Below are 17585 nucleotides of genomic sequence, written 5' to 3'. Positions count from 1 at the left end.
GACTTCAAATTTACTATTAGAAATATGTTAAATAATTTACAGTAAAAGATGAATAGAGTGGCAAAGATATAAGGAATTTTAGGACAGATTGAAATCTCTTTAAAAAGTACCAAAAAGAAATCTGAGAACTAAAAAGATACAATATTTGAAATAAAATTATTAGATGGGAATAATAATAATACAGAGAAAAGAATCATAGTACTTGAAGACCAGTAAATAGAAACTATTCAATCTAATCTGAAGCACAGATAGAAAATATATATATATATGAAAAAATAAACAGAGCCACAAAGACAAGGAGATGATAAAAACAGTCTAAAATACATGTAATTGTTGTCCCAGGAGGAGGAGCAAAAATGGGAAAGAAAAAATATTAACAGTGACTAAAAATTTTAGTAGATTTTAAAAACATCAATCTACAGAGCCAAGAAGAAAGGAAATTCCAAGCTGGACAAATACAGTAAAAACCACACCAGGTCTCAGTATGGTCAAACTGCTAAAAATGAGATATAAAGAGAACATCTTGAAAGCAACCAGTTAAAAAAAGAGAGAGAAAAAAGGGAGCGAGAGAGAGAGAGAGAGCAAGCAATGCATGAAGTAGAGAACAATAAACAGGACAGCTAATTTCTCAGAAGAAGTAATGGAGGGCAAAAGGCAAAGAAATGACATCTTTAAAGTGCTTAAGAAAACAAATTGCCCTCCCATCATGAAACTTGCTCAAGCCTCTTAGATAGCTTCATCCACCAGAGGGCAGACAGCAGAAGCAAGAAGAATTACAATCCTGCGGCCTGTGGAACAAAAACCACATTCACAGAAAGACACACAAGATGAAAAGGCAAAGGGCTATGTACCAGATGAAGGGCCAAGATAAAACCCCAGAATAACAACTAAATGAAGTGGAGACAGGCAACTTTCCAGAAAAAGAATTCAGAAAAATGATAGTGAAGACTATCCAGGACCTCAAAAAAAGAATGGAGGCAAAGATTGAGAAGATGCAAGAAATGTTTAACAAAGACCTAGAAGAATTAAAGAACAAACAAACAGAGATGAACAACACAATAACTGAAATGAAAAATACACTAGAAGGAATCAATAGCAGAATAACTGAGGCAGAAGAATGGATAAGTGACCTGGAAGACAAAATGGTGGAATTTACTTCTGTGGAACAGAATAAAGAAAAAAGAATGAAACGAAATGAAGACAGCCTAAGAGACCTCTGGGACAACATTTAATGCAACAACATTCACATTATACAGGTCCTAGAAGGCAAAGAGAGAGAGAAGAACCTGAGAAAATATTAGGAGAGATTACAGTCGAAAACTTCCCTAACATGGGAAAGGAAATAGCCACCTAAGTCCAGGAAGCACAGAGAGACTCATACAGGATAATCCCAAGGAGAAACATGCTGAGACACATAGTAATCAAATTGGCAAAAATTAAAGACAAAGAAAAATTATTGAAAACAGTGAGGGAAAAACGACAAATAACATACAAGGGAACTCCCATAAGGTTAACAGCTAATTTCTCAGCAGAAACTCTACAAGCCAGAAGGGAGAGGCAAGATATAATTAAAGTGATAAAAGGGAAAAACCTACAACCAAGATTACTCTACCCAGCAAGGATCTCATTCAGATTTGATGGAGAAATCAAAAGCTTTACAGACAAGCAAAATCTAAGAGAATTCAGAACCACCAAACCAGTTCTACAACAAATGCTAAAGGAACTTCTCTAGGTGGGAAACAAAAGAGAAGAAAAAGACCTACAAAAACAAACCCAAAACAATTAAGAAAATGATAATAGGAACATACATAACAATAATTACCTTAAAGGTGAATGGATTAAATGCTCCAACCAAAAGACACAGGCTCGCTGAATGGATACAAAAACAAGATCCATATATAGGCTGTCTACTAGAGACACACTTCAGTCCTAGGGACACATACAGACTGAAAGTGAGGGAATGGAAAAAGATATTCCATGCAAATGGAAATCAAAAGAGAGTTGGAGTAGCAATACTCATATCAGATAAAATAGACTTGAAAATAAAAAGTGTTACAAGAGACAAGGAAGGACACTACATAATGATTAAGGGATCAATCCAAGAAGAAGATATAACAATTAAAAATATAATGCACCCAACATAGGAGCACCTCAATACATAAGGCAACTGCTAACAGCTCTAAAAGAGGAACTCGACAGTAACACAATAATAGTGGGGGATTTTAACACCTCACTTACACCAATGGACAGATCATCCAAATGAAAATAAATAAGGAAACAGAAGCTTTAAAAGACACAAAAGATCAGATAGATTTAACTGATATTTATAGGACATTTCATCCCAAAACAGTAGAATACACTTTCTTCGCAAGTGCACATGGAATATTCTGCAGGATAGATCACATCTTGGGTCACAAATCAAGCCTTAGTAAATTTAAGAAAATTGAAAATATAAAGCATCTTTACTAACCACAATGCTATGAGATTAGAAATCAATTACACGCCAAAAAACGTAAAAAAAAAAAAAAATCAAAAAGGGCTTCCCTGATGGCGCAGTGGTTGAGAGTCCGCCTGCCGATCCAGGGGACATGGGTTCGTGTCCTGGTCTGGGAAGATCCCACATGCCAAGGAGCGGATAGGCCCATGAGCCATGGCCGCTGAGCCTGCGCACCCAGAGCCTGTGCTCCAAAACGGGAGAAGCCACAACAGTGAGAGGCCCGCATACCGAAAAAAAAAAAAAAAAAAAGTAAAAAACACAAACACATGGAGGCTAAAAAATACATTACTAAATAACCAAGACATCCCTGAAGAAATCAAAGAGGAAATCAAAAAAATATCTAGAGACAAATGACAATGAAAACACAATGATCCAAAACCTATGGGATGCAGCAAAAGCAGTTCTAAGAGGGAAGTTTAGAGCTATACAAGCCTACCTCAAGAAACAAGAAAAATCTCAAGTAAACAATCTAACCTTACACCTAAATGAACTATAGAAAGAAGAAAAAACAAAACCCAAAGATAGCAGAAGGAAAGAAATCATAAAGATCAGAGCAGGAATAAAGGAAATAGAAACAAAAAAAAACAATAGCAAAGATCAATAAAACTAAAAGCTGGTTCTTAGAGAAGATAAACAAAATTGATATACCATTAGACAAACTCATCAAGAAAATGAGGGAGAGGACTCAAATCCATAAAATTAGAAATGAAAAAGAAGAAGTTACAACAGAGACTGCAGAAATACAAAGCATCCTAAGAGACTACTACAAGAAAGTCTATGCCAAAAAAATGGACAACCTGGAAGAAATGGACAAATTCTTAGAAAGGTAAACCTTCCAAGACTGAACCAGGAAGAAATAGAAAATATGAACAGACCAATAACAAATAATGAAATTGAAACTGTGATTAAAGGTCTTCCAACAAACAAAAGTCCAGGACCAGATGGCTTCACAGGTGAATTCTAACAAACATTTAAAGAAGAGCTAACACCAATCCTTCTCAAACTCTACTAATAAATTGCAGAGGAAAGAACACTCCCAAATGCATTCTATGAGGCCACCATCACCCTGATACCAAAACCAGACAAAGATACTACAAAAAAAGAAAATTACAGACCAATGTCACTGATGAATATAGATGAAATATAGATATATTTAGATAAAAATATAGATATATATAGATAAAAATCCTCAGCAAAATACTAGCAAACAGAATCCAACAACACATTTAAAGAATCAAACACCATGATAAAGTGGGATTTATCCCAGGGATGTAGGGTTTTCTTCAATATACCCAAATCAATCAATGTGATACACCATATTAACAAACAGATGGATAAAAACTATATGATCAACTCAATAAATGCAGAAAAAGCTTTTTACAATATTCAACATCCATTTACGATAAAAACTCTCCAGAAAGTTGACATAGAGGGAAACTACCCAAACATAATAAAGGCCATATATGACAAACTTATAGCAAACGTCATTCTCAATAGTGAAAAACTGAAAACATTTCCTCTAAAATCAGGAACAAGACAAGGATGCCCACTCTCACCACTATTATTCAACATAGTTTTGGAAGTCCTAGCTGTGGCAATCAGAGAAGAAAAAGAAAGAAAAGGAATACAAATTGGAAAGGAAGAAGTAAATCTGTCACTGTTTGCAGATGACATGATACTATACATAGAGAATCCTAAAGATGCCACCAGAAAAATACTAGAGCTAATCAATAAATTTGGTAAAGTTGCAGGATACAAAATTAATGCACAGAAATCTCTTGCATTCCTATACACTAATGATGAAAAATCTGAAAGAGAAATGAAAGAAACACTCCCACTTACCATTGCAATGAAAAGAATAAAATACCTAGGAAAATATCTACCTAGGGAGACAAAAGACCTGTATGCAGAAAATTATAAGACACTGATGAAAGAAATTAAAGATGATATCAACAGATGGAGAGATATACCATGTTCTTGGATTGGAAGAGTCAATATTGTAAAAATAACTATACTACCCAAAGCAATCTACAGATTTAATGCAATCCCTATCAAATTACCAATGGCATTTTTACAGAAGTAGAACAAAAAATCTTAAAATTTGTATGGAGACACAAAAGACCCTGAATAGCCAAAGTAGTCTTGAGGGAAAAAATGGAGCTGGAGGAATCAGACTTCCTGACTTCAGACTATACTACAAAGCTACAATAATGAAGACAATATGGTACTGGCACAAAAACAGAAACATAGATCAATGGAACAAGATAGAAAGCCCAGAGATAAACCCACATGCCTATGGTCAACTAATCTATGACAAAGGGGGCAAGGATATACAATGGAGAAAAGACAGCCTCTTCAATAAGTGGTGCTGGGAAAACTGGACAGATACATATAAAAGAGTGAAATTAGAACACTCCCTAACACCATACACAAATATAAATTCAAAATGGATTAGAGACCTCAATGTAAGACTAGACACTATAAAACTCTTAGAGGAAAACATAGGAAGAACACTCTTTGACATAAGTCACAGCAAGATCTTTTTTGATCCACATCCTAGAGTAATGGAAATTAAAACAAAAATTAAGAAATGAAACTTAAAAGCTTTGGCACAGCAAAGGAAACCATAAACAAGACAAGAAGACAACCCTCAGAATGGGAGAAAATATTTGCAAACGAATCAGCAGACCAAGGATTAATCTCCAAAATATATAAACAGCTCATGTAGCTCAATAATAAAAAAACAAACAACCTAATCCAAAAATAGACAGAAGACCTAAATAGACATTTCTCCAAAGAAGACATACAGATGGCCATGAAGCACATGAAAAGCTGCTCAACATCACTAATTATTAGAGAAATGCAAATCAAAAGTACAATGAGGTATCACCTCACACAAGTTAGAATGGGCATCATCAGAAAGTCTACAAACAAGAAATGCTGGAGAGGGTGTGGAGAAAAGGGAACCCTTTTGCACTGTTGGTGGGAATGTAAATTGATACAGCCATTATGGAGAACAGTATGGAAGTTCCTTAAAAAACTATAAATGAAATTACCATATGATCCAGCAATCCCACTACTGGACATATACCCAGAGAAAACTATAATTCAAAAAGACACATGCACCCCAATGTTCATTCCAGTACTATTTACTATTGTAAATAGCCATTTACAATGGAAGCAACCTAAATGCCTATTGATAGACGAATGGATAGAGAAGATGTGGTACATATATACAATGGATTATTACTCAGCCATAAAAAGGAATGAAATTGGGTCATTTGTTGAGACGTGGTTGGATCTTGAGACTGTCATACAGAGTGAAGTAAGTCAGAAAGAGAAAAACAAATATTGTATATTAACGCATATATGTGGAACCTAGAAAAATCGTACAGATGAACTGGTTTGCAGGGCAGAAATTGAGACACAGATGTAGAGAACAAACGTATGGACACCAAGGGGGGAAAGCGGCAGGCGGGTGGTGGGGTGGTGTGATGAATTGGGCAATTGGGATTCACTTGTATACACTGATGTGTATAAAGTTGATGACTTTAAGAAACTGTGTATAAAAAAATAATTTAAAAAAGGGAAAAAATTTTAAAAATAATTAAAAAAAGAAAACAAAGTACATTTACCCTTATTTTTAGAAAATGCAAATTAAACTAATATTAGTGGATAGAGGGTCATCATGTCTGCAACTGACTCTCAAATGGTTCCGAAAAAAAGAAACAGGTACATATAGCATATAAAGCATATATGGCAAAATGTTAACCTTTGGGGAATCTGGGTGAAGGATATATAAAAATTCTTTGTACTATCTTTGAAAGCTTTCTGTACACAGTACAAAGTTAGAAATAAGGAAAAAAAAACTGTACATTTACCTAGAATTTTATATACAGTGAAGGTATTCTTCAAAAAGGAAGCCAAAATAAACTTTCAGAAAAACAAAACCAAAGAGAATCTAGGACTAACAGAGCAGAGTTGCAAGGGTCACCACAGGAAGTGAATCCAGCTGAAGAAAATGAGACTGGAAATAATTCTTGCCTTATATGAAGTGGTATGATATTAATTCAAGGTAGGCGAAAAGTTAAGGAAGCATACTGTAATCCCTAAAATAACCACTATAAAACTAATTGAACCAGTGAATAATAAAATTCTATGTAGGAGATCAAATAGAATACTAAAAACAGTCAATTATTTTCATTATTTTAACAGAAAGTAAGGGAGGGGATGGAAACTAGGGACTTGAGGGCTCCTGGCCCAGTGTTCTGCCTCCTTGGTGTGGACTGGACCCTGCTGCCCCCTCAGCAGAAAATTACTAAGGAAATAAATGGTATTCTACAAAAATTGAGGCAGAAGATCAAAATCTGAGTCGTAGGCAGGTTGAATTTCGATAAAGTGCAGGTGAAGCTGGGAAATGATATGGTTAAAAAAATATGATTATGTGTTTCCAGGAAATGGCTTCATAGCGTACAAAGATGGGCAACTCTTATATAAACAGAATATTCAAGGTCACCTTGGTAAGGCCCTAATCCAAGATTTAATCAATGACTGTCTGAGCTACATTGTAGAAACCAAACTCCTGAAGAAGAAGGGGTGCTTTCATTGAAATTCTAAATGGGATGTGAATTCATCCTCTATTGAAAGAAGCTGCAGCCCCAAAGAACACATGGAGTTCTATATGCATTATAAAGAAATAAAATATAAGACAAAAATGTGTAGCAGATCTGTGGAAAGCATTTGCAAATAAAGGCCTCACCTTTTCTGTAGGAGGCCAAATCAGCTTTGAGGTCTTTTGGGATGGATAGAGAAAGAGGTATTGCCTGGGACATGTGGAAAATCATGGTTATAAGACCATTTCTTTCTTTGGAGACAAAACTGTGGCAGGTGGGAACGACCATGAGATCTTCACAGACCTGGGAACTGCAGGCCACACGAGTCTGTGCCTGAGGACACAGGAAAGATCTGTGAAGAGCTCTTGTACTAATGGTCATTTTCCCTGTGGGAAGAAGAGGGAGCTAATGAGCCTGACAGGGTCATTCGGTGGCCAAACCCAAGGTCTCCCCTTCATATGCCCACATGACCCAGCCCAGGCCAGGCTCTCCACAGGGTTCAGTCAACTCATAGGGTCCTGACCGTGATATCCTCATGCAGCAGAGAAACCTCCCTCTATCCCCAAACACGTGAGGCCTTCCACCTCCAATGCCAGAAGAGAGAAGAAAAAACTTGTCAAGAATGGAGCAAAGGAATAACCCCACCAATAGACTTTATCCCCCAACTCCATATTTGCAATCACAGTATGCGTGGGCTTTGGGGAAAATTCCTATCATTCTAGAAAGAACAAATGTGCCGGGACCCTCCCTCTTCATGGGTCCTGTGGTAAATGTAACAGATATTTATGTTTGGACCCCCTGCATCAATAACAGAAAGGGGGATTTGTGATGAGAAAGAAAGGACAGGACAATTACAATGATTCAACCCTGGGACAAAAGTCTAAAAAACACTTTCTGAAATGAAGCTCCCTCCTGAGTGTTAGTTTGATGGGGCTTTGAAACTGAGAAGAACGTGATCACTGTGGTGGTATTCAGTTAAGTGACTCTGTACAATCTTTCTTTTCCAATCCTGCTTCCTATTTGTGAGGTGCAGACCTCAGTACGGGCTGCCGACAGATGACTGGCCAAGTGACCACTGACCCCAAGTAGTTTGCACTCAGCTCTCCCAGAAGGCAGATCAGCTCTGTATCCACTACACCTTGAATACCCTGGCTGGTTCTCGGCAACCACGGAGATGGGAGGAAATAGAAACCAACAACCCCTGGTTAGAGAACTGGCACCAGCAGAACTGTCCTTCCCTTGGATGTAGGTTCTGATCCCAGGTCTGGAGAAACTAACTTGGGATGTTAAATTTTACTAAAAGTATCTTCTTATTGGACCTGGCTGGCTTCCCAAAGGCATTATTTGCCTCTAGTTTCTCAGGTAAGAGCTTAGATTATTCATAGGAATAGGAGCTGCACTTTATCTCTCTGCAGACATTTTAATAAAAGTTGTCCACTCAGGCCCTCACCTAGACTTTGACTTAAGGGGTGAGAGCAGCTGTGGTTGGGACCCTCTCTCCTCCCTTCCACATTCTGCAAGTTCTTTGTGAAACTGGAGGCAGCTCAAGGCCCTAGTTCAGAACACAGCTGAAGAGAGCTCCCAAGATAATTGTTCACAAGTCACTTTTCAGTGTTTGGCAATGTTGAGACCCCCAAACCCTGCACAGATAGGTGCTGGGACCAGCTTCAGTCTACAGCGTGGCCTCTGCTGGGGGTCACCTACCTGAATCCTGGGCCAGGGGGAGCCCTGTGCTCTGCATCCCCTGCCTCCCAGCCCCCAGACAGTTGCTTGCATCAGATAAACCTGGTTCCCTCCAAACCTGCTGGCTGCTCAGTCTTCTCTTAGCTCAGGATTGAGTTGGGAGAACAAAAGAAGAAATGCTGGCCTATGAAGTCTGCCCGGCTCAACCACTCTGTTTACTACACACAGGACTGTCTTTCTCAGTGATTCCCAGGCATGACCGTCCAGTGGTTTCTTTCCTTGTAGAATTTTGCAAATGATACTGCAATGACCTTTCAAAGTGAAAAGTAGCAAATTAAAGTGATTTTGTTGTTTCCTAAAAAACAAGGCAAAAAAAAAAATAAAAAGGCAGTGAAGGCTAAACAAAGGACAAAGAACAGATGATAAAAAATAGGACAGGGCTTCCCTGGTGGCGCAGTGGTTGAGAGTCCGCCTGCCGATACAGGGGACACGGGTTTGTGCCCTGGTCCGGGAAGATCCCACATGCCGTGGAGCGGCTAGGCCGGTTGCCATGGCCACTGGGCCTGCATGTCTGAAGCCTGTGCTCCACAATGGGAGAGGCCACAACAGTGAGAGGCCCACGTACAGCAAAAAAAAAAAAAAAAAAAAAAAAGGACAAATAGCAAGAAGGTACAATTAAACCCCCAAATATCAATAATTATACTAAATATAAGTGGACATAATGCTCCTATTAAGAGTCAGAGATTGTTAAACTGGATAAATAAGCAAAACTCTGTCTATATGCAGTATACAAGAGATGAATTTTAAACACAGGGAAGTTGAAAGTAAAAACATTGGAAAAGTTATACTATGTAAACACAGCAAACTAAAACTGACATGACTATACTTAGATAAAGTAGACTTCAGAACATGGGGTGTTTCCAGGTATAATGAATATTCATAATGGTAAGAGAGTCAATTTAACAAGAGGATCTAAAAATATTAAATTGTATGTACCTAATAACAGAGCTCAACAAAACATAAATAATAACTGTCAGAACTAAAGAGAGAACTAGAGAAATCCATCATTATTGTTGAGCATACTGTAGGATTTTATTTACATACATTTCTAGAACACAAAATACTAATCTAATCTGAGGCAAATCTCATTAATGGTTGATCTTGGTGAGGGTTTGATTGTAAAAGACAAGTTATATTTTCTCAGGGTGTTGAAGATACTTTCTTTCTTGATCGAGATGGTGGTTTCACAGCAGTACACATTTGTCAAACTCTTCAGGCCATACACCTGTGCTTTTTATTGTATGTAAATTCTTTCTCAACAAAACCTCAAATCAATGCCCAGTATTTTCCATAATGCCCTTTTGTCACTTACCACATTTAATATTGGATTTTCTACTCATTTAAATGTGTTATTTCCCCTATTGGAATTACAGAGTCCTGCCTGAGTTGTTTATTTACCTTTGCAATTTTGCAGCACTTTTCCCAATTTGGATAATCAATAAATACCAATTGAGCAAATAAAAATGAACTATAAATATTGAATCCAGCATTTTAAATTGGATTAAGTTTATTTTATAATGTAGAGCAGGGATTAGCGAATGCTGCCCCATAGGCTAAATTTGGTGCATTGCTTGTTTTTGCATGGCCCTCAACCTAGGAATGGTATTTACATTGTAAATGAAAAAAAAAAAAAATCAGGGCTTCCCTGGTGGCGCAGTGGTTGAGAATCTGCCTGCCAATGCAGGGGACAGGGGTTCGAGCCCTGGTCTGGGAAGATCCCACATGCCACGGAGCAACTAGGCCCATGAGCCACAACTACTGACCCTGCGTGTCTGGAGCTTGTGCTCCACAATAAGAGAGGCCGCGACAGTGAGAGGCCTGTGCCTCGTGATGAAGAGTGGCCCCCGCTCACCGCAACTAGAGAAAGCCCACGCACAGAAACGAAGACCCAGCACAGCCAAAAATAAATAAATAAATAAATAAATAAAATTTTTAAAAAAATCAGAAGAAGAAAATATTATGTGATAGATGAAAAATGATATGAAATTCAAACTTCACAAAACATAAATGGAGTTTTATTGTAACATAGGAAAGTAAAAAGATGAGAAAAGACATACCAGGCAAACACTGAGTGTGATGAAAAGCTGATATGGTTTTACTAGTATCAGATAAAGGAGGCTTTGGGGGCACAGGGTATTACCAAATATAAGTGAGGAGAATTCACAAAGGTAAAAGGTGAAATAGAGATTTTTACTGGGCTGACATAGAGTCCAGGAATCTGAATTGTACCAAGCCCTCTGTAACAAAACCTGCTCTAGAGTAACTAGAATAACAAAATAATCCTTAGTCATGAGCCATATAAATAATCAGCTATTTCACAAGATATAAAGTAACAGACGGGGTCACACAGATTTAGTGAGAGGAGTGCAAGTGATTATGTAGGCTATAGGAGAGGATACAATTTGGAAGGCTGTGAGATAAGGAGATAACTGGTTTCTGCCTACACAGTTTCAGCAGCTTTGCAAAGATGAGATTTATAAATACTTTATAAATTAAAGAAATTAACTGCAGCATCACTAAACTGAAAGGACCACCTACGCCACTTGCACAATTTTCTATTAATAGTGAGTGAAGCATTAGCTGCCAAGGCCTTGGAATAAATTATTATGGAATTAGAGCTTGCAGAGACGAGCTATTGCCTCTCATATACACATTACTTGTAGCAAGAAAATACCATATTTGGAGTCAATCTCTTGGAGAGTCCAAAAGCTACACACATTTACATTGACGTAAGACTTACAGCTTTATTGATGTTTTACAGAAACAGGGTGGAGAAGATAAAATGGATAGTAATTTAAATGAAGATGAGATGGTTCTTCAGTACTTCTTGATCCTTTTGGTCTCTCAGCTACTTCTAAGAGTACAAGAAGGCATTCTTTGTTTTAAAAAGAAGCACATCAGGCTTCCCTGGTGGCGCAGCAGTTGAGAGCCTGCCTGTCGATGCAGGGGACACGGGTTCGTGCCCCGGTCAGGGAAGATCCCACGTGCCGCGGAGCGGCTGGGCTTGTGAGCCATGGCCTCTGGGCCTGCGCGTCCGGAGCCTGTGCTCGGCAACGGGAGAGGCCACAACAGTGAGAGGCCCGCGGACCGCAAAAAAAAAAAAAAAAAAAAAAAAGAAGCAGCACATCATTCTATAGCGTTATGTATTAAGGAGGGAATAAATTCAGTATTAATTACATGAAAGATTATAGTTAGAAAATAGTTGAGGTCCACATTTAATAAATTGTCATATAACTCTGTAATGTGGGTATAAAGAGATTTCTGATCAGGATCATCTACCTATAGTTAATAGAATAATTATTACTCTTACTGGCAAATAACAAGCCTATTGGGACTTGCTTCATCAAAAAGGAAAATTTATTAGCAGAATAGAATATAAGGGTAATTCACAGGTCACAAGGGCCTCATGTGGACAGACCTCAGGAAAAGAACTGGAGCCACCAATATGATTGCCATTAGAGCTTTCTCATTAATGGTCACTTTGGGCTGTTTCCTTTTTCAGTCTTGCTGCTGAACAACCTCCTCTCATACCTGAAAATGGCTACTGTTAGCTTTCAAGTTTAGAATCCCTATTGTGGAGGGATGCCATGATAAAGGTTAAATGTCTGGATGCCTTACAAAGGAACTATTTGGCCTAGTTGGTGTCAGTACCTCTCCTAGTCTAACCACAATGGGTCCTGCTACTGTGTCCAGAGAAAGAGGTCTCACTATTCCAATCTGACAAGTTATCACTAGTCAAGCCAGAAAATATAGTAATAGGGTCAGATTGACAAGATATCACTTGTCTAAAAAATTCCCTCATCCATAAAAACAATGTTTGATTTTCATTTATTGCCCTCAACCCACCAACCTGGGAAGCTATTGAGAAAATAACGATAAGAAGATGAGCTTAATATGAGTCTATGCTCTTTTAAAATTAGTATCTAGATGCATTTGTCAGAATTCATTGAAAGGATACTAAGGGTTTATGCATTTAAGGTATATAAATTTTACCTCAACAGCAATAACAAAAAAGCACTAGAAATAAATATTGAACTCTGGTTAATAATATGTCTGTTGAGATATTTGTGGGACCATACTGATGTCTGTAACTTTGTTTGAAATGCATCAAAAAATAATATACATGAATCAATGGCTAGAGGGATGTGTAGATGAATATAGACAAATAGGTCTGTGATAAAGCAAATATAGTGAAATGTTAATTGCAGCACTGACATAGTATATATATGAATTTTTACAGAAAAGTTCTTTCAACTTTTTGTATGTTTGAAAATTATCCCAATGAAATATTGGGAAAAAAAACCTAAATGAATCAGCACTTCCTCACATAATGCATTCTCAATTAGTATTTCTATACACTTGAGAATCTAGAACAATCTCTATGCCTACTACTTTAGATAGTATTTTACATTGGTTTAAGCTCATTTGCCTTTGGAGTTTCTAAGTTCAACATGTACCTTTCTCACTGATTACAGTGGGTCATCTTAAACATTCCTTTCAAGTTTTTAATTCCACAATGATGAGTTATGTATTTTTAAATACAAAAGAGCAAAATCTGAAAATATAAATTATCTGTATACTCACTATTCAGAGATATTTGGTGTATGTTCTTCTAGAATTTGTTTTAATAAATGTCCTTTTAAAAGTTGGAGAGACTAAAGCAAATATATGGGAAGTTTGCCATTTAATAGATCTGGCCAGAAACCCTGCCTTATAAAATCCGAATTTATCATTTCCCACCTGAAACTTGTCATGACAAATATTTGTTTTTATCCTTCAGTCCTTTCTCATTGACCTAGTCCACGGGTATTTTATGTTCTATTGATTTTCTCAGCTAGTACAGTATTCTACATGTAGTTCATAATACAATATTATTGGATTGTACTGTCTCAATAGCTTAAGTACTGAGATGTTTATCAAGTACTGCCTAATAGGCACCACTATGAATTATGCCACAAAAATAATATAAAGGGAGTAAAACTTATTTTAAAAAATAGCATTATGCCACAAAATAATATAAAAGGGGGCTTCCCTGTTGGCGCAGTGGTTGAGAGTCTGCCTGCTGATGTAGGGGACACGGGTTCGTGCCCCGGTCCGGGAAGATCCCACATGCCGCGGAGCGGCTGGGCCCGTGAGCCATGGCCGCTGAGCCTGTGCTCCGCAATGGGAGAGGCCACAGCAGTGAGAGGCCTGCGTACCGCAAAAAAAAAAAAAAAATATATATATATATATATTTATATATAAAGGGAGTAAAACTTATTTTAAAAAATATTAAACAGGTCATTTTTTTGAATGGTTAAGACAGGTAATTACCTTGAGCCCCAGTTCTAGAACCTTAACAGCTTCAAAGGAAGTAAAATAAGAAACTTGTAGCACTTCCTCCACTGCAGTCACATGCTCAGTAAATCTAAGTGGGAATTGCTATTCGTATAATTTGCATATTATTTAAATTTGCATATTATTAGCATATTCACAGACTAAAATATGCTAAAAATGTCTGTACTTAAAAGAGGTTTCAATACTTTCCCATAAGTATTTTTTACATTATTGATATTTTTATTAAGCCCATTTTCATTGATAATGCAGCCCAACTTCAGCTTAGACAAGTTATGACACAGCAAAGTCTGAATTTTTTGATTTTCAGTAATTGAGATTTTGTTATTTAAGAATCTAAGATAATGAACCTCACTTAATGTTTTAGAGTCTTTGGGATGACATCATTCTTTTATCTCTATACTGGACTAGTGACTCTGGTACTTCATTCGTGTGTAATGCATCACTAAAAACAGTAAAATCTTTGTTCCTCAAATGATACAATATTATTTATGTTTTCTCTTTGAATTAAAGTTTTTCCATTTGTCACGAAACAGCTGTTACTAATCTGTTCAAATCGTTTGTATAATTCTCACTTTCCATCCATGTTTGCTATATTTTTTCAGTCAAAAAGAAGAAAAAATTATCGATTAATTTTGCTGTCCTCCTTATCTGATGGAATTTCCCTTCCAATTCCCCTTATGTGAGTCAACTGACATGTGGCAAATACCCTCCTCACAGATGGATGGGTAATAGCAATTGCATAGTTGCTGAATTTTGCAACACAGGTGCTTGGATTGGCTCTGCTTGCCTGCCAGCAATATACAGATCTTGGCAGTCCCCACACAGTTGTAAAAAGAAGCAGAGGAAGAGCACATACTCATTCAGCTGGCACTCATCCTTTTCTGCACTGAGGCCCACAGTTGAGCCAGACTCACTGCTTTCATTGCCTCTTAGCCCCTGAATCACTGTCAGATTCTTGACCTAAATCTGAGACTTGCAAGGAAACCATTTTTGTTTAATTACAAATGTGCAAATTTAATATAGAAATAATGTGTTCCTTCGTGCAATACTTACTACCAACAAACGAGTGGGAACTGAGAAACTTGAAGAGTATTTTTTCTTCCTAATAAAAAATGGAATGTTTCTACAACAGAAATAAAAATACATTTAAAGTGAGGTTTTCTTTAATAAAAAAATCATATATTTGCTATTAGTTTTTAAATTAAACATTTGATTTTCCAAACATTCCTTGGTCCTATGTACTCGAAGATGTACCTAGAGAGAATGATTGCTATTTATATATGTGGGTGGGTCTAAAATACTACTTGTGAGCTGTTTTTCAGCATGAGAATGTAAGAAAATTTGTCTGTAGTGAGAATTTATGCACTGGGCAAATTTCCAGGAATCTTAGTATAAATTAGAGACAGACTCACCCTTGAGGAACACATGGTAGAGTTGATGAAAATGTTAGTGTGATACCTTCTCCTAAAAAGAAGGAATAAAATGAAGTGATACTTGTGGGGGAGTGGCAGTTGTGCCTGATAAGGGCCAAGGAAAGCAATAGAAAGAAAATGATATATACTTGGGACTTACAGGATGTGTAATACTTCTTTAGGAAAGTGTACAGATGTAGATAGTTTGGACAAAGGGAAATGGAAGAGTAGGTTTGTTTTGGAAAATGGGATTTACATATGTTTATTACGGTTAACTAGAGATGTGGTTCCAGAGATCCTCTTGGATCAGAAATGAAGAAATAATAATTTTTCCTAAGGATTATGAGGTTTATTTAAACATAGGCAGTGTGAATGGTATGTCAGAAAGAACACTTGATTTACACCCTCAACTAATGAACTGGCTCCACTTCTTGAGTTTCCTGATCTCAGCTGCCCCATCTCACCTCACCATAATACACTGAGTTAATCAAAACAAAAATCTTAGAGTCACTCTTAAGTCTTCCTTTTTCTTCATACCCCGTATTCAATCCATTAAAAACCTCTGATGTTTTCACCTTCAAAGCGTATTCCACCTTCTCATCCAAACTTTCAAGGCATAATCTTTTCTTGTCTGCAGTATTTTAATAGCCTCCTTATTGGTCTCCCTGCTTCTGTTTGGGGCACCTTTCCCAAGAATCTTTGCCACACAGAAGTCAGAATGATCTTTCAAAATCTAAATCAGATCATGTCATTCCTCCACTTATCACTGTTCTAATAGCTCTCCATTGAATTTATAATAAAATGCAAAGTCCTAATGCTCTTATATGACCTTACACGATTCAACTTCATCTCCTGTGGCTCATGCTATTCTTTCTAAATTCTAATCTTTTCCTCAAACACAATAAGCTTATTATGGCCTTGAGGTCTTTGCACTAACCTAGAATGCTCTTCCTCAGACATCTGTGTGATGATCTCATTCTTGTTATTTTCATCTCAGATTTAGATCACTGACTTGGGGGGCCATTTGTGACCATTCAGCCTAAGTCATCCTCCAGGCATACGGTGTCACAGTGCTCCTCTAAATAAGACCTTCTGAGTAGTTGGAAACATAGATAAGGAACTTGCAACAGAATGGAAATCAATGCACTGCTTCTTGAGGGAGAAAGTTTTGCTGTGTAGCAAAAAACAGTATCTTATGTATAAGAGTCATACTTGCTTTATTCAGAAACTGCAGAAGCGAGTATGGTGAACATTCTAAGAAAAAGTGGCTTTATCTTGATCAGAAAACAGACCTGATTATCTGACAAAGAATCTGCCTGGGCATGGTATTATGACTTTTTTGCTTTTTGTTAACCTCCTCTTCTATCTTATCAACAGAAAAAGGGAGGAAGGAAATGTATAGGGGTAACAGAAGGTCAAAGAAATTCTTTCTGGGTATGTTTGTTATTCAAATTTTGATGCTTCTTTTCCTTTATCTTTTAAGGGGGTGAAATGGCCTGGGTTTTGGGCAAGTCTTCACATCCATTTCATGTGTTCCAAAAACCCAGGATATAGGTACATTCTGATACTGATTGAAGCAAACTGTAAGTGCTCATTTTGGAAATTAAAGACTATAAATTGTATTTTCATTTAAGGAGTCCTATTGTCTATATATATTTTTTTCCTGTAAAAGAATCAATGCCTTGGTTGAGATCCCAGAGTTCTGCACTGCGGAGCGTGGAAGAGCCATTTTGGCCTGGAAATGTTAAGGGCAGGTGTTACCAGTTATCCATAGACATTGAAGGACTTTAGTAAATTTCTTTGCCAAATGTATAATTTTGAATAACACTGCCTTCATGGATCCTCCAGAATGAGTTAGCAGCAAAATACTACTCTCAGTAATTGAAGGTGAAACCGCGTGAAGCCCTGTGGAGCTTCCAGGCACGGAGGCCCTTTTGTCCCCCATTTCTTATAGGCAAGACTCCAGCCTTCATGACCTTCCCT

At 37.3% G+C, this 17585-nt stretch overlaps 1 pseudogene; it reads left to right on the top strand.

The window, feature by feature from the left end:
- The first annotated feature begins 6727 nt into the window (after window positions 1-6727).
- LOC113629559 (phosphomannomutase 2-like) lies at window positions 6728-7484 on the top strand (annotated as a pseudogene).
- The last annotated feature ends 10101 nt before the right edge of the window (window positions 7485-17585 follow it).

This window comes from Aethalodelphis obliquidens, unplaced genomic scaffold, assembly GCF_003676395.1.
Source record: "Aethalodelphis obliquidens isolate GAN/ISIS:26980383/991018 unplaced genomic scaffold, ASM367639v1 scaffold1, whole genome shotgun sequence".
NCBI lineage: Eukaryota > Metazoa > Chordata > Mammalia > Artiodactyla > Delphinidae > Aethalodelphis > Aethalodelphis obliquidens.
This window is presented reverse-complemented; position numbering and strand designations above follow the sequence as displayed.